General features: G+C 42.9%; 1 protein-coding gene across 3 annotated transcripts in view; it reads left to right on the top strand.

The window, feature by feature from the left end:
* DPP10 (dipeptidyl peptidase like 10) overlaps nucleotides 1–18092 on the top strand; it is a 430530-nt gene that overhangs the window by 194515 nt on the left and 217923 nt on the right. Inside the window, exon 1 of one of the 3 annotated variants that reach the window (XM_064435156.1) lies at nucleotides 3081–3101. The exons of the other annotated variants lie outside the window; for them this stretch is intronic. The gene's annotated coding sequence lies outside the window, so the exon portion shown is untranslated. Of the gene's footprint in view, nucleotides 1–3080; nucleotides 3102–18092 lie in introns of those variants that run through there. 3 annotated transcript variants of the gene reach the window in all.

The following is an 18092-nucleotide window of genomic DNA, read 5'->3' as shown; positions in this document are numbered from 1 at the left end:
GTTACACCCTATAGAGGCCACACTATATCTGTGCTGGATCCAGCAAGGGGGATTACAGGCTCGCAGTACCTGTTGACTGTGTGACAAGCTTCACAAGAAGCTCATAGGAGAATGTATTACCTGTGGTGGTTTGTAATATTGTTCAGGATTCAGATTCTAGAGGAGGACAGAGGATGTGTCATCTTTCAAACAGTACATGTGGCCTTTGCTCACTTTCTCCTTGCCTGGTGACTGTTTCCATGTAGTTCAGCCGTGTACCGATGGTGGTGATTGGCACAAAAAGCCTGAGGCTTGTCTTCCACCTTCACTGCAGTTCCTGTCTTTTGCTCTAGCTCTGTGGGGCAGGGGTGAGCAGGATCTGGTTTTGGTGAGATGCTCCTGAAGGTAATTAAGAAAGAACATTGTCAGGGACATGTGGTACCTGCTCTGAGTGCGTGCCCGATCTCGGGGAGCTTGAGCCACACAAGTGTCTGCAGAGCACCTGGGGGTATTTCTCTGCACCTCTCAAATTCACAAGTGATGAGTGTCCAATGAGTGTCTGAAACTCACTTTCCTAATGCAGAAAACTCCATCAAGACCCTTCCAGTCCTTTATCCAGCCTCTGCGCTGGGGCCCAAGCACAAAGAGTCTCTGCTGGTAGACACAGGGCAGGGTGGTCGTGCTGATGCTCTCTTGCCCTTGGTACCCTCCCCTCATGGTTCTGATGGTTTTGCAGTGTGCCTTGCTTGCAAAACAGCATGTGGGAACTTGGGCAGCATCATACAGCACCTGACTTTCCTGCATGCAGAGCCCTCCACTTGCAGGTGGATTAAAGGGATTACCTAATGCAGTAAATCAAAAACTGTAAAACAGGGCAATCTTTTTGGCTCTTCTGTGTTAGAAAGAATTGCAGGCATGCTGTAGGTTACATAGTAGCCTCGGATATTTGAACATTCATATTGATATTAGCTATTTTTATAAACCCTGTCTGTGTTTTGTTCCAGCATCTTCCAATTGTAAGTATTGCTTCAGGCAAACTATTTTGATAATTAACAAGAGGGAGGAACTCTTTAAGCAAAGAGCTATGCTGTTTGATGTTATTCTCAAATTTGAAACCCATCATTTTAGCACTTTTTAATAACTTGGAGGCATTTGGAGATCATATGCATGTGTTAGTGATCTGCAAATGTGACCACAGACTCTCTTCCCATGGTGGTAGTAAACAATGCAATAAGTGATCCCTAGAGGGGTATCATTGTTGTTGTTATGTTTTGTTCTGTTGGTTTTTTTTTTTTTTTTTAACTAATGGAGTTTTGAAATTTGTCTGACCTATGGAAGGACTTGTAGGTGTACAAATTTGCATTTCACATATTTTACTTTCTTTAACATTGCATCTCAAAACCAGTCTCACCTGCTGCCACACGTGCCTCTGTCCTGCCTATAACTTGTTGGCACTAAGTCTTACAGGACCTGTGTCATTTTTCAAGTCGATGCATTAGTCACAAAATCTCAGATGTCTCAAACTCTGTCCCTTTCCACTTTAATCATGCACTTCTTTTACGCTTCACTCAGCTGCATCGAATGATGTCCATGAATATATGATAGTAAAAAGAACAATGCTGATGGTGACTGATGATGATAAATTACTGTATTTATCCATTAGGAAGGACACTGGATGACCTACAGATCTGAGGCTGAAGCTAAAAGACCTTTTTTAATCTTTCTTAACACTGCTGGCAGCAGCCACATAACTTATTATGTGTTATTTATGTGGAGAATCTGTAAATAGTTTTGACCGATTCTAAGATAAAATAGATAAGATAAAACCCCTCTGGCGTTTGGAGGATATTGCCTAAGAAAATCAATTAGGGAGTATTAAACAATGTGATAATTCAAGAAAAATAATGATTCTATAAAAGCTTTTGGGGGCATATTTTAGACTGCCTGGGGCAGTATTTGCAATTTGCAGTTCCTTTGAGGAGGGGAAGAAAAGCATTTTGTAGCTTTCCAAAAAACAAACTGGGCCAATATTGAAGTTTTATTTTTGAGACTATGGAGAGAATTCAAATTGCCAATGGGAAAACTTGCTTGAAGTGCTGGGCAAGTGCAAGAAAGTAAATCAAACACTGCCAGTGTGACTGATCATTCATCCCCTGTGTTTGTTCTCTCTGCTCCTGGCGGTGCAGAGACTGCTGACCTCCTTTCCCCCTTTTCCATCCTAAGGCTTCAGAGCCTGGTTAAATCAAAGCATTTAAGATATATTGGGGGAGTTTTTCAGAACAAGGATTTGAGCATAAGTCCACCTAATTATGAGTGATGGTGTGCTGCAGCTTTGAGTCATAAGGAAGAGCTGTTTAAATGAATGGTCTAATAACAATTCTAAATAAAGACATAATTGCTCTTAAAGTTGGGTGACCCAAGCCACCCAGTGCGGTTCCAGAAGAGTCCCTTGGCCTGCAGTACGTTGCAGTTGGGTAAGCACGTGGTAGCATTTTAGTTTGGATCAAAACCAGTGAACAAATCCCGACTGACCCTGATGAATTTTGTCTTGCACCCTGGAGCAGTTTCAGAGTTTTGTTCTCTTAGGATGAGTAAAGAAGCTGATGTGCTCCAGGAGCCCCTGTGGAGTGCACCAGCTCTCAGTGGGTGTCGGGTCCTCGGGGTCACACTGGAGCTGGTCCATGTAACCTCCAGAAATACAGAAGGTGTGAAAATCAGGTCCTTAACTATGGGAATAAATAATTCCAGAGTCTATTTTCTTCATACAGGAAAAAACCTTTTTTTATTCACATAACTCATTTTTATACAGTTTTACAGACTCCAATTGGTAGCTTTCTTGCCAATTACTTTATTAGTTAGTAATTGGTTAGTATTTTACTTGTCTGTCAAATCTCTCTGTTGTTAAATTGTTTATGTATTTTCTTCACTGGTTCTCATTTAATGTTTATGCAGGTGCTGGTTGTTTTTCACCCAGGCATAGATTGTTATGTTAACCAGGATTGCTTTCACATGGGAACTTGCAAAGTGCCAGCTTGCCAGGCTAGCCACTGATCTAACAGAGCAGTCCTGATTTTATGAGGCCTTTTTTTTATAATTTTCTACCTTACTGCAACAATTAACAGGTATGGATTTGCAGTTCTGTTGCTTTCTCTTTGCTAGAAATTGAACAAACATAGAAGGTGATCAATATATTTAAAAGCAGCTGTATTATTTTGGTTTATTTTTTTCACTTGGCTTAGGCCTGATACAACTACATTGCATGACTTTGTTTTTTTTTCATTGCAACACTGGATCAGTTTCTTACATGTTTGTAGGTATTTGTTTGCTATTTCTGAAACATACTAGTGCTCATTGCCTCCCCAGCCGAGACAGAAATATACTGACGTGAATGAGTGAGTGAGTTACAGGTGGTGGAGAGGTCTCAGTTTCACTGAGATGCTTATGAGGACTACTCAGAATCTGAAATAGACAGCAGGAAACAAAAGGAGTGTTTATAGTAGTGTATAAACAAAAGGTTTATAGAGGAGGTTTATAAATCATATGATCTTCTGTAACTGAGATTTTTTTTTTCCTAGCCCTACATAGAGGGATGTATCTGAAAGGGCTCCACTAACTTGAAAGAGAATGGAGATTACAAAATTGGAGGTTAAAAGCCCTTGTTCTGTTCTTGGCTGGCTGCAAAATTTCTGTGTGGTTTAGGCAGGTCCTTGAAGGCTGCAATTTCAGAAATAATGTCAGTGTTTGAGGTGTGTTGTTTTGGGAATTTGAAATGTCAAAGTTGCCTTTTAAAATGTTACTGAGTAATGCCCTGGGGAGGGGGCTCTCATGTGGGGGTCTGTTAGCAAGACAGTGCCTCACTGATATTTGTGTACTTCTCTGAGAAAAACACTAAGATTTAGGAGCATCCTCACAATCCAGAGGAGCTGCAGGAAGGTTGGTGTTATTGGTAGTTGTCCAAGGGTCTGGATTTCTGCCCTTCAGGCAGGAACCTGAGGTGATATGAAACAGAGCGGTTGCCATTTAAGGTGCAGTTGCTGCTCCCAAAGCGTTGCACTTCCACGTGTCTGTGTTTGCTGTGCCACTGGAGCAGCCCCACAGGTGTCTGGGATAACACATGTGCTGCTCCTGCTGAGGGGTTTTGGCATTTGGTTGTTAGTCACCCTCAAGACCATCTATTTCCAACCTGGAAATTCCAGGTGGAAGATTTTCTATTCATTTCAACACAGATTGTGTCTGTGAGTGGAGTCTCACATTAGAAAATTTTTGTAGTCCTGAAAAAAAAGAAACCGTATTAGAAAATCAGTTTAATCTCATTTTCTTGTACTATCCATTCTCCAACCATTATTCCAGGAAAATGGTAAATAAAGAGCATACTTAGAAATGTTGGGTATGATCCAGTCGAGCTTTCAATGATTACCTCTGAAGTGGTTCATGGTGCTAAAAGCAGCATTTTATCTGCATAATTCTATGATTTTGGGTAGAATTAGTATTACCTGTTTATCTAACCCAGCAGATTTGGGCTGTAAATTTCTCCTCTGTTCTTGCTGCCAGCACAATCCCGTGTGACTCAGCTGAGCAGGATGGACTCTTATTCACTCACCTTTTTTCAGTGATCTGTGGATGCTGAGGTCCCAGCACTGAGTGCTCCTTTCACACCACTGTGAGTCTTTCCATCATTTCTAGGAACTTGAACTTGCACTGGTATAAGGAGCAGAGGAGCAGCACACCAAAATTGCCAGCAAATTGCAACAAACCTGAGAGGAACAGGGTTTTTTTTGCCTGTGTTGTGCTTAGTGTGCTCAAGTAGAGTATGGAGTAATGAGGCATAGTCATATTTACATGGAAACACTTCCCCTAATGAGGGGAATGGTGTTATCTATTTTACTGTACTGGATTTCCATTAAAAGCAGGACTTCAGCACATCCACCATCTAAAATGTGGGCTGGGACAAGCTTGGTGGAAACAAAGAACATAAATAGGAGGGATGGGATGGATGAGGTGGAAATCTCTGGCTGTGACCAGTTAAGGGAGAAAACAGACACAGTGTAAGAAATCCCTTCCAGGTGCTGCTCTGCCCTCCAATCAAGTGCCTGATCTTGCACAAATCATAGCAAGAAACAATAGGTACATAAAATGGAAAGAAAAGGAAAAAGGAAAGTGAAATGAGGAGCATATTTTCCAAGGCAGGCAATTTAACCCCTGGGATAGAAATGCTGAGGTAAGCTTTGAACTCTGCACCTTTTGATGTCTTGAAATGAAAAATGGTTTCCAGAAAGATGCCCAAGCAAAAATTTTTGGCCCTTGGGTAAAGGTGGTATCCCAGGGAAATGTAATGAGTTGCAATCTATAGGATATGGAATTATGGGGATGCCTTGGAGAGTCAGTGAATTAGTGGGAGTTTTACTATTGTTGATGGCCAACACAAATGAACTCCTGTGAGATACAAAAAACAAACCTTTATTACAATCATCTCTCTTTCCCCCCCCTTTCTGCTGCTTGACAATGATAGAAAGTCCCTCCTTTCCTTTTTATGTGCTACTGCAAATCTTTGTTGTAATACGGAAGGAATAATAGGTTATCTTATATCTGAGCTGAGGAGAACCTTTCCTGAAGAGCTGCAGACTGAAGTATGGAATTCTACTGATTTCCATGCAGCACTTACTTAATATGTATTTACTCTGGGGTCTGAAAGCTGCAGCTGTGACTATGGAAAGGATTTCAAAGGCTGCACTTTGGCTGGATGTGGTCAGCATGACCTGACATTAACTGTCATGCCAGGACCTTGATCTGGCTGTAAGTACTACGCAATTTTTTTTTTCTTTTTTTCTTTTTATTTCTTTTTTCCCCTTGAGAGAGCAAGAATTTGAGTTGTACAGCATCTCACTTGCTGTAATGATTTTGAGGAAAGGACTTTTCCATTTTATTGCACAGCCTTTTTATTGCAGTGAAAGCAACTTGATGTGTATCTTCCTTGTGAATGTGCAGTATGGTGGTTGGTTCAAGCAGGCACACAAACACGAGAACACTTTTTTGGTGGCTTTAGCAGGTCCCTGTTGGGCTGTGCACATGCAGTAATGTCCACCCAGCCCTAGTGGAGTGACTCCATCTGTGGTGGATCACTTGTTCTGTACCTCAGGGAGGTGTTTTCCTCCCAGCAAGTCTTGTTTTTCAGCTGGCATGCTGGGACTTACTTTTGAGACACTGCACATGGTAGGCAGACAAAGTGTGTATTTAAAAGTATTTGTAGAAGCAACATTGAGTCACTGAAAATGAGTGGACTGGTTCTACAAAGGCTCCTGGATTTAGCTGACAGATTACTGGGAGGCTTTTGCCCTTAAGGAGTTTCTTGAGGTTCTTGGTGTGGAAAAAGCTGTGCTTTGAGATTAAATTATTCAAGTGTTTTTCAAAGTAATTAAGGCTTCTAGCATTTAATGTTTTATGTATGCAGGTTAAAAATGAAGGTTGATTAAATCACAACAAAGGGAAGTTTGTTCACAAACGATAGATGGAAATGTCTCTTTTGTGACTGGTGGAATGCTGTTGAGCCCACTTCATTACACTGAATATTGAACCATTATATTAGTGCCATTTTTTCTAAGTGATGGCATTGTTAAAAAGCAGGCAGTAGAATTTGATGCAGTACAGCCCTGGCTGTGCTAAGTACTGCAAAATATTTTTTTTTTCTGTCAAGTATCTGATTTATAGACAATTTTTCAGTTTGTGTTTTTGAAATGGCCAGGTGAGCTATACAAAACTCAGCAAGACCAGGAGGCAGGCCAAAGTAATGATTTTCTTGTTGGAAAGTAATAGACATGCCAGTATAGCATGTAATAACAGCAGGTTTTACAGAGTGCTGCAGAACAGTGGGAGTGTGAAACACATACGTTACATGAATTATCTGTGCATGGATTTCTGCAGAGTTCTGGGCCACAGTGACTCATTCATACTTTTTCTTTTTGGTGAGGTTTTTTTTTTCCTTCTTTTTTCCAGTCACTGAGAGTATCAATGCATGAACTCCTTCAGCCTTTTAAAAACTCTACCTGTCTTACCTCCTCTGGATTGAGTACCTTGTCCTTTGGATACCTGTAACTGCTGTTCAGCAATCAGTGAATGGTCTTTGAAATCTAACAGCAATCTCACTGTTGCAGGTTCCAGTGTTGCCTCTCATTATCCTCTTTCCTATGAGGAAAAAAAAAGAAACACCTAAGACACAAATTTAGAATATCCCCTATGTGCTGTGTCAGTGTGAGACAGCTCATCTGTGCAAGTATTTATTAATTATTCTGAGTCTGCTTTTTAAAGGGCTACTTCCATAATAACACTGAGGTTTTGTACTCTTCTGATGCTGTTCCTTGGTCATTGTGAAGATCTGGAGACATATTTTGTCCATAATTTTTTTTGGTCCATAATTTTCGTCCATAATTTTTGGATATTTGATATGAACACACAGAAAGGCACCTTGTCCTGCATGTCTGGTGTTTCCATTCCTGTACTCATCAGCCTATCCCATGCATTCAGCATCATTCCTCTAACAACTCATTCCTCTGTCTAGGATCCCTCCAGTTTCTCTTTCACATCTTCCAGAGAGGTCTGAGGCCTCTTCTAATAATTTCTGTAAAAAATAAAGAAACCAAAGTTGCTCAAAATTATCCGTGCAAAGCTTAGAATGTGCAATGTAGGTTAAAAGAACTCTGGTTGTTGGAGAGAGAGACATTTCAAGAGTGTAAATCCTTTAAATTTCTTGGACATTTGAGGCAAATCCATGCAAAAATAGTGAGCTCTGTGAATATCTTAAGGGACACTTCATCAGTTTCCACTGGTCCTGGAAAAAGCATAGTAATAGGTGTTTTTAAATCAGCAAAGGTTTCACATTTTTGTTCTACTGAGATAGAAACTTCCAGGTGATATTAATAGACTTTTTCCACATGGGAAAAGATTCTCCCTTTGTTTTTACCATACCTTGCATAAAGTTGTTTTTGTATTTTATTTTAATCAGTTTTTTTTTTAATTTTCATCCCATCTGAGATAAGGAATGTTCCTATGGAGATAACATTTTCATGTTATGAAAGTGCTTTCAGTAGTAATTCTCCTGCAAGTCGACCTGGATGAACCAGTGACACTGCAATGCCCTTTCTGTTGTTTTTTTAAATTTTTTTTTAAAATTTTGGTTTTTTGCTCTGTTTCATTGTTATTCCTGTCTCTGTGACTCTTTTTGCCACAAGAAAAATTCCTTCTCCATTATCATATAGGCCCTTCATGCACTTTATGGATTTAGTTTTTAGTAATATTATGAAAAATATGTCTACTTTCTGATCATGCTGCAGTCTTCTGAGATTTTGAGGTGTCTGTGCCTTACCTTGAAGTGTTTGAAAACGCCTCTCACTTATCAAGATTTAACATCATTTGGGAAAAATCAGAAGTTAGTTGGCTTTTAAGATATTGCCCAAAGGCAATGCATTCAGCATGCTGCCTTCTCTGATGTAGGTGAAGCACAAAATGTGAGAGTCTCTCGAAATTCACCTCAAGCATAAAACTTCTCGGTAAGAACAGGACTTGGAGGGTGCCAAGAGGTTAATCTGGGTGAGGGTGAGTTGTTTTCAGCAAGAAAAGCCTGTTCCTTTATGGGCATCTGAAGGGCTCTTGGTACAGAGGCCCACAGCTCTGAATCTGTCACAGTCGCTGAAATATCCCATATTTTTTAGTGTACAGGGTTGTGAAACCTTTCATTATTTCTGTTCAAAGCAGCTACTGGTTTTTTGACGGTTCAATTCTTCAGCTGCATGGCACCAAAGACTTTGTTTCTGTGGTTTTGTCCTTCAGTAGTTGTAGTTCAATTCTAAGCATTTCTGAAAGTTTTATTTCTGTTGTGACAGGGCTTCAATTGTCATCCAAGATTGAATTGCAATTGGAACGTTGAGGGAAACAAAAGCATTTTTCTGCAGTCTAAATAGATAGGATAAGTATGCAGTGGTTGGAAATTAATACTGTTATCTCCATTTTCCATTTTTCTGTTTCAGTTTTTCTAAAATAGCTGTGAATTGGTGTGATTTGACAAAGCTACCAGCTGTTTACATTGGCTGTCTGAAATGGGGAGAGTCTTTCCAGATAGACAAGAAGGGAGGGAAGAGCATTTCATTCTCTTGAAGTGATTAGATTAAAAAAAAAATACTACATAAACAGAATATTTGCAAACAATCCCATCAAATTGGAAAAAGAGGCAGCAAGTTTATGTATTAGGAAAGGAAGTAGCTGAGGGTATCTATGTGGTTTGGCTGCAAACATTTAACCAGACCTTTAGGATTATTTTTATTGTGGCCTTTCTTGCTCAAGGACTTTTGGTGAGTATTAATATTTCTGTGCATATAATGACTTCATTTAATGGCATATCTTTGGCATACTGTGTGGTGATAACTTCAAGCTGTTGCAGTCTGTGTTACAATTATTTGTATATCCTGACTTGGAGAGTTCATCCTGAATCCACTGGATAAGTTCCTGTGGTTTGGGCCATGCCAAGTGTTGAGCTGCCATGGTCCTGATTTGCTGTCGTGCCCCAAAACCCTGGGGATCAGCCCCTGAGCATGGATCAGTGAAGGTGGAGGCTGCAAAAAGCCTCTGGAAGCAGTAATTGGAAGATGAACCAGTTGGCACTTCTGACAAGGACTGTGAGTGCATTCATCCCATTTCAAGTCTCTGACACTGAATTTTTCTCCTCTTTTTGGGTTCATGCCCAAAGAGTCTTTCAAAAACTTGTAAAGAGTCTAATTCTGGAGGAAACATAATGGTTTATTTTAGGTTTTATTATTTTGCCACTGACCAAGAGAAGGCTTTTTGTGCCTGGATTTATGATTTATGGACACGTATAAAAGCTGTTGTCTGCGCTTCTCCCATGGATTATTCATCTTTTTCTTTCAAAATAAACTCACATTCCTGGAAGTTATCCTAGTGCTTGCAGTTGAATCTGGAACTATGAAGGCATCAAATGACTTGTGATACTAAACCAGGCTGTAGTTGGATGTAATGATACCTGCTTCCCAGGAGGGTTTACATTTTGAGTAGTGAACATTTGTGTTGCAGTTTGAAATGATACAATGGTAGGTGCTTTGAAAATGTTCCCCAGAACACAAGAAGGGCTCATAAACATGTAGCTGCTACTGTTGAGAGTTACTTAAGTTTTCATCTTGGGACATGTGTTGTGTAAATTCAGTTGGAGATTTTATCGATATTTTCTTGGATCTTAAGGAAACTACTGGTAGCCCTGCTGCTCAGAGAGTAGCTGAGTTATAATTCACCATGTTGTGGCTTTGAAGCAACCAGCCTTACAGGAGTTCTGTGTTCTTACAAGACACTGAACTGGTGAAGCTGGATGTGATCCATATTAACCTTTGCTTCCAAGCCGTGCAGCTTAGAGCAAATAACCATTTCCTCTAACACCCCTTGTCCTATGCTGTATAAACCAGTCTTGGGAGGAATAACAGAACAGTGATTAAAAAACTTTAATCCAGTCATCCCCAGCCCCTGAACATTAAGATAAACCACCAAATCCCATTTTCCTTTTCAGAAATGTTGCATAATAAAGCCACCAGTTGTCTGGATGTAATCTGCCTCTTGCTGCTGTGCTGCTGGTCAGAGTGAAGGGCTCCTGCAGTGCCTATGGGATTGGATAGTGATACACCCATGAAATAAATAGAAAGAAAATATTGCAACAGTTTGTGGTAGTTTTATATTATTGTAATCGCATATTTTAGACAAGGTGTTGGTAATTTAAAGGATGGGAAGAGAGGTATGGTATGGATGGGCCACCCACTGTGCACCATGGCACAGACCAGGGCGTGCAGAAACTGTGTCAGGCCCTGTGAAATTGGGGTTGCACCAGAATCCTGTGTTATGATCCTACTTCTGACACCAATTTAATGTTATGATCCACCTCTGATACAAACTGATGTTAATATCTACTGGAATAATGTTAGGATCCCCCTCCTGAAATAATATTAGGGTCCGAATTAAAGTGTAAATGAGACCATTTGCTAAAGTCAATGGTTCAGATTTTATTTAACAGCAATGAGTGAGAGAGAGAGAGGTAGAAATAGGAAGAGAGAGGGGAGAGAAAGAGAAAAAGACAGATTATATTTACCACCACATGTTTTTCCTGCAGTGTCCAGCTGGCCCTTCTTCTTCTGATGTTCTTGGTGGTGGGGGTCCCCAAGTGTTCTTCTAGAGGCACCTCTTTAACACAGCCCAAGTTCCAGGTATTCAGAGCCATTCCCACAATTTGGGATGGTATATGTGTGTAAGCAGTTTCTTCCTTTATTAAAGTTTGCCATGCTGGGAGGTTTTGTCCAAAATAGGTTACCCAAATCTGCCTTGCTAGGCCTGGCATCTTCCTGTTGGTGTGTCTGTGCTTTTCCCAAAGTCTGCACAGTGGGATCTTGTCCAGTGTGCCAGTTCCATGCCTGTCTTGGTAAGGCAATGGAACAGTTTACATTGATGTCGTGGTTTGGCCGGAAATGTGTTTCTAGAAAAGTCTAAGTCCGGCCAATCAGTGGCCAAATTCAAAACTGGCATTTGATGTGGCCACTAAGGGTCTGGATACGCCTCTGAGAACACACGGGGGTTAAAAGCAGGAGATTCCCAGAGAACTTCCTCTTTGGGAATCCGGCGTGGGTGAGTAAGGTCCGACCTCTCCCCTGCCCAGCTGTGTCTGGGTGGGGGAGGGGGAGGCCATGACAGGGAGGAGGCCGGGAGCCCCAAAAGGTGCAGAGGTGGAGGAGAACATGCAGGGGTTGACGAGATTTGAGATGTCTGGGCAGCCCCCCCCCCCCCCTCCCCCCGGAGAGAGGGACAGAGATTGTGCTGGCGGCTCAGCCGGCCAGAAGCGGGGGAGGTGGCGAGAGAAGGTGCCCGGCAGCTGTGGGAGTCCTGGACAGGCAGAGGCGAAGTTTTTAACCCCTTGGTAGAGTAATAGAAACCTTGCAAATACTGCTCCTCCTGAATCAGAATGAGGAGAGAGAGATGATGGACTGCGTGTGAGGAAAACTGGAAGAGATGAGAAGAATCCTAGGTGAGAAGAGATGATGGAGTGGCCTTGAGCGGGACTCTTTCTTGTATGGCCATGGACAGACCCATACCTGGAGACTGTATTTAGGGGGAGACAATACTTTGGAGCCAAGAGTGAAGCAGTGGAGTGAACAGAGACGGCTGAGGAGGGTGTGGGATGCCCTCTGTCTCCGTGGAGGGGAAGATCTCTGTTCACGAGCCCCTCGGCCCCAGGGGGTAAATTTGGGGGGGGACTGGTGTCCCAAAGTTGAGAGACTGCTGCTTTTGGAACTGGGTAGAGCATCCTTAAACAAGATACCCTAAAAGCAGTCCTGGCCTGTGTCCAGTGGTGAGAGCACTGGACATGGGGGGGAAGCCTATGGTGCAAGGGAGGACTTCTCTCTCCCCGATGGATTGGAGGGTGGATTATTTGAAAATATGATGATGGACTGAAAGCTGATTACCTGAAAGGTGGGAATCTATGGTGTTATCTCATTCTGTGGAGAAAAGGGAGGGGGGAGGAGGAATGTATTTGGAAAGTTTTTATTCTTAGCTCTGTGTGTGTGTGTTCCTTTATGGATATTGTTATTAATAAAATGTTGTGTTTTCCCTCCATCCCCGAATGGGAGCCTGCTTTGTTCTGTTCCCGGGTAACATCTCACAGCAACCCTTTTAGAAATATACTCTTCATGGAGGTCCTGGCATTGTGCTAGGGTCAAACCATGACAATTGAGTATATTTGCATTGCATGAATGTCACCGTGCAGCACTTAGGGTATCAGACCCAGCCAGCAGGGGTTTAGGAGGGGTAGGTCATGTTTGACCAACCTGGTCTCCTTTTATGACCAGGTGCCCCTCCTGGTGGATGAAGGAAAGGCTGTGGATGTGTCTATTTGGGCTCCAGCAAGGCCTTTGGCACTGTCTCCCACAGCTCACTCCTGGAAAAGCTGCAGCCCAGGGCTGGGACAGGAGCACTCTGTGCTGGGTTCAGAACTGGCTGCATGGCCGGCCCAGAGAGTGCTGGTGAGCGCTGCTGCATCCAGCTGGGGCCAGGCACCAGTGCTGTCCTCAGGGGTCTGTGCTGGGGCCAGCTCTGTTCAATGTTTTTAGTGACAACACGGATGGCGGATTGAGTCTTTCATTAGTAAATTTGCAGATGACACCAAGCTGGGATTGCCACTGTTGGAGAGTAGGAGGGCTCTGCAGAGGGACCTGGAATGGTTGGATGGATGGGCAGAGTCCAGTAGGATAAAGTGTAATAAGTCTTAGTGCCAAGTCCTGCATTTTGGCCACAATAACCCCTGCAGTGCTACAGGCTGGGGATGGTGTGGCTGGACAGTGCCCAGGCAGAAAGGGACCTGGGGGTGCTGGTCACAGCCAGCTGAACATGAGCCAGCAGTGTGCCCTGGTGGCCAAGAAGGCCAAGGGCTCCTGGCCTGGATCAGGAATGGTGTGGCCAGCAGGAGCAGGGAGGTCATTCTGCCCTTGTGCTTGGCTCTGGTGAGGCCACACCTGGAGTGCTGTGTCCAGCTCTGGCCCCTCAGTTTGGGAAGGACGTTGAGACTCTGGAGCGTATCCAGAGGAGGCAACGAGGCTGGAGAGGAACTTGGAACACAAACCCTGTGAGGAACAACTGAGGAAGGTAGGGATGTTTAGCCTGGAGAAAAGGAGACTCAGGGGTGACCTTATCACTCTCTACAGCTCCCTGAAAAGTGGCTGTGCTCAGCTGGGGCTGGGCTCTTTCTCCAGGCAGCACTGACAGAACCAGAGGACACAGTCTCAAGCTGCACTAAGGGAAATATAGGTTGGATATTAGGAAAAAGTTTTTCACTGAAAGAGTGATAAAGTTCTGGAATTGTCTGCCCAGGGAGGTAGTGGAGTCACCATCCGTGGATGTGTTTGTTGAGGTGTTAAGGAATGGGTTGGACTTGATGATCTTGAAGGTCTTCTCTAATCTAGTCATTCTGTGAATTCTGTGATTTTTTTGAGCTCTAGATGCTCATGGTGTGTGGTTTCAGCTCTCCTGGCCTTTGGCAAACCTGGGAAGAAAATCACAGACTGAGCTTGCAAACACTTCACTCTGGAGTGTGACTGATCAGCATTCAGAAATGCCAAACACTCACAACATCCACCCTGAGGTACTTGGGGGCCTGAAAACCACTTTAAGGCAGAAATGATTACAAAATAGTAGACAGTAACCAATTTTCATGCCACTGTGACAAAACCTTTTCAAATAATTGCATGACAATACAACTTTGAAACGTGTATTTTTTGTATTTCTAGTGCTATTTATCAGATATGCATCAAGCTGTTAGAATTAATCTTCATTTGCAAATTTCTTTGAAGCAAAGCGCTACGACTCTGACTGCATGGTTATTAATCCCTTGAGTTTACCAACATGTGGACATCAGAAGGGATGCTGTTTTACTTTGATTGAGCTTTTATGCAGAGAAAACAGCACATGCTCTGTCCATCTGCTTCATTAAACTGTAAACACTATTCAATTTTGTAACATTTTAATGCATTGGCATTAAATATTTTGTGGACTTTGAGTAGCTGTCTGGCTGTCGTATTTTTAAAGCAAATTTAATCTTCTGCTCCAGGTTTCTGGGTTGCCTTCTGTTCTTTCTTCTTCTTTTCTTTTAATTTCTTTTTATTTTGAAAGTCCTCTTACCTGACTTTAAGCCTTAGATGAAGTTCTTAAATCAGTGGGGAGGATTAGACAAATTTTAGGTATTTCAGAAGAACAATTCAGGTCATCAGTCTTTTGCAGTTAATTATAGAGGGAGGCCTGGGTGACTTTGCTCTTAAATTAGATGCCTGCAATTATTGTGAAATGAGCCTAGATCTTAGCCTGGTGAAATGATTTCATATCCCAGTACAGGTGGGTTAAATCTCCAATCCAAAAATATTTTTTCCCTTCACTGCTATTAAAAATACATTCTCCGAGTCAATTGTTATGAACATTTCCTCTGCATAAAACATAGCAATGTCTGAGTTGGGTTTTCTTCAGATGTTTGCCTGCATTTCCTTTTGAAATGGAGAGCAAGCAGAATGAGGAGGAGCTAGGCAAGACTGTCCTGGGCAGGGAAGGAAGGGGGCTTGGTCTGCAGTGCCTTTGAACCACTGCTGGGAGGGTGTGAGGCTGCTGAATCACAGTCACAGGATCTGCTTCAGGGCTCATTTGTACCCAAACAGTGCTGGCATAATAATTCTGGGGGTTTATTAGAGTTATGTCATGATTTCAGAGCTGTGTCAGGCTGCTGGCTCCCAGGAGAGAAAGTGGCATTGTGTCAGAGTGTTCTGGTGGCACAAAATATAAACCTTAGACAAAGGTGATCGACAAAGATTAATGTTTTGTAATTGGGAACATTAGAGAAAGACCTTTGTACTGTGTATTTTTTAAAAACAACCAGCAAGCTGTTCAGAGAAATATAGTGTGGATCAGGATAAACCCTCATTTTTCTGTGTAATGAGAGCCATAGTTAGAGTTGAGTAAAAATTGCACTTTGCTTTGAGTTGTTTGCTGGCCTCGTTCATGACAGCATACTGATATGTGTGAGGCTTGAGCTGAGGACCTGAGCATGCTTTGAGATCTACACTTTAACAGTGTAGTACAAATATTACATTTTTCACTTCTGAGATGTTTTTTCCCCTGCAATTTAAAGGAATAATATTTCCCTTATGTAGCATTGCCCGAGCTGTTAACAGGCTTGTTTTATGTTTTTGTTGTCACATGAAGAGAGTGGAAATCACCATCATAGCAACTATGTGGCTTCAGAAGTGAAAGAGAAAAGTGTTACTTTTTCTCCTGAAAGCATCAGCTACAGGACAGGTGTGTTTTTGTTTTTTTTCCAAGTGTTCTCATCAAGTTGTAGTAAAAAGCTTTTCTCCATTCCATTTGTGTGCTTTCTGTTGGGCTTCAAAGCCAGTTCTACCCTTGGATGGCTGAAGTCAGGAAAACTGTTCTGTGCAGACCATGGCAAAACTAACTGCAGCAAGGAAGGAGAGAGGATTAAAAAATCCTGTTTATCAGAGAAGAGAGCTGACCCCACTGCCCCGAGCTCTTACACTGTCTGAATGGCCTCACTTGTTGGCATCAGGGTGAGCTCTGGGGTGGCTGGAGCTGTTCAGAGCTCGCAGGATTTGCTGTGCTGAGCTGCCTCTGGTGTGGCACTGCAGCCCAGGAGCATCTCTGCAGCCCTGAAAGGAGGGAGGTGACAGAGGTGAATTATTTTTGACCTGTGATCAAACAGCATTTTCAATGAGAAAGAGCAGCAAAGAGAACAGGCTGTATTGCAGAGTCGTCCTGGCTTCCCCTTGCCTTCCACATTGTCTCCCTGCATTTTGTTGTGCTGGAAAACAACGTGTGCCTTGCTTCCATGGTGCTGTGGCACAGGCAAATGACTCCAGGGACTGTCCCACATCCTTGTCCCAGGTCCTGCATGTGATCCAGGTTTGTTTGAAGTATGGGCAGTGTAAAAGTGACAGTTTCTGCTGCAGGAAGGTCTGTGGACCAAGCAGGGACCCCGTGGGACAGAACCTGGCAGAAAATGTAGCTTGGACACTGTTGGCAGCAGTAAGGGGTTAAAGGAGATTTCTTCCTCCCAGCAATGTTTTTAAAATTTTTGTTCATTTGTGGTGTAAGTGCATCTTCAAGATGCAATCGGTATGTTTTTTCCACAAAAGAGCAAAAAGAAGATTTTTGTCATAGCAATGTGTGATTAGTTTTAAATATTTATGTTATTAATAACCATTTCATAGTAAAAGATTCTCTAATGAAGACCAATAATAATCATGTAGTCTTTCCTAATAGCAATGTTGCTGGGACTTTTTGGAAAAACGTCTCGCAGACAGCTCTAGATGTTAGCTGGCAAAACCAAAAGTCATTTCCGTGCAATAGTGCTTTTATCATTGTGAGAGATAAAAGAGATTCAGATGGAAGACATTTGTGAAAGGTACATTTCTAAAACCTTTCTCAGCAGTGGAGCCTGCAGGATGCTCTCAGCTGGTACAGCAGGTTGTGGAGCTTTAGACCAAAGCTGAGTTCAAGTGGATATTGTTTCACCAGCCCCCCTTTCCAAGGTCCCAGCTTTGTGCTGCTTCCCACCTCTGTGTCTGCTGGATAAGTGTGCTGGGAAGATGAAAGGCTCCAGCTATGATGTTTTGGAGATAAAAAGTTCTCAAGTGTCTCGTGTTTCAGCTATTTTTTGTTTGCCTCTGGAATCCATCTTCTCCATGCACCAGTTTTGGTTTCCCCAGTATATATATATTTTTTTTTTCTGTTTCTTTTTGAAAGTGGGCAGCAGCAGCTCCTTCACTCATAAACTGCTCTCAGAAATTACATGTGCCATGCTAGTGAGCCTTCAGGCTGCATGCAGCCTTCTTCATCAAGGCAAGAACCCTGAGACACAGATAGTGTCCCACTGAAAATCAGGACATTTTGAGATCCATTTTTGCATCCATGGCCTTTGTCATCTTGCTCTTTTTTTTGCTGTCCACTTGCTGCTGTGCCAGGGCAGGTGCTGGTGTGATTGTCTCTTCCCATGTGCTTTAGGGAGTTGTGGTGTTCTGTTAATCAGAACACCACAACTGATTTGGGTGATTTGGGTGTGGTGCAGATCATGTGTTCTGCACGTCAGACCCGTGTCAGGATGTGCTCCTGGCAGCTGTGGCACTTTGTCTATGGCCAAGAGCCCCAGGGGCTCCTGTCAGCTGCAGCATTTTCAGAAGTTACGTGAACATCTAAAGGCAGACAGATGTGCCCATTTCTGTGAGTCTGTAATTCCCGATCAAGGAGTGACTGAGAAGGAGGATGGCAGGGCAGGATCCTTGAAAGTGCCTTTATGCAGGGAATAGCCTGGGAGTGACTGTGCCCAGCTCTCCTGGGTGCAGATGTTTCCAGCAGGCCCTGGTGCTCAGGAAAATCTGCTGAGTCTGTGGGGTGAGAGTGAGACCCTGGGCAAGAACATCTGCTCACCTCTGGGCTGGGCTGAGGGCTTGATTTGCAGGTGGAGGATGGAGCTGGGTGTCTCAAGAGGAGTGCAGGGACAGAGCCCCCCAGAAACACAGCCCCTCCCC

Source organism: Passer domesticus, chromosome 10 (genome assembly GCF_036417665.1).
Source record: "Passer domesticus isolate bPasDom1 chromosome 10, bPasDom1.hap1, whole genome shotgun sequence".
Classification (NCBI taxonomy): domain Eukaryota; kingdom Metazoa; phylum Chordata; class Aves; order Passeriformes; family Passeridae; genus Passer; species Passer domesticus.
Note: the sequence above shows the minus strand (reverse complement) of the source record. Positions and strands in the feature narration are given on the sequence as shown.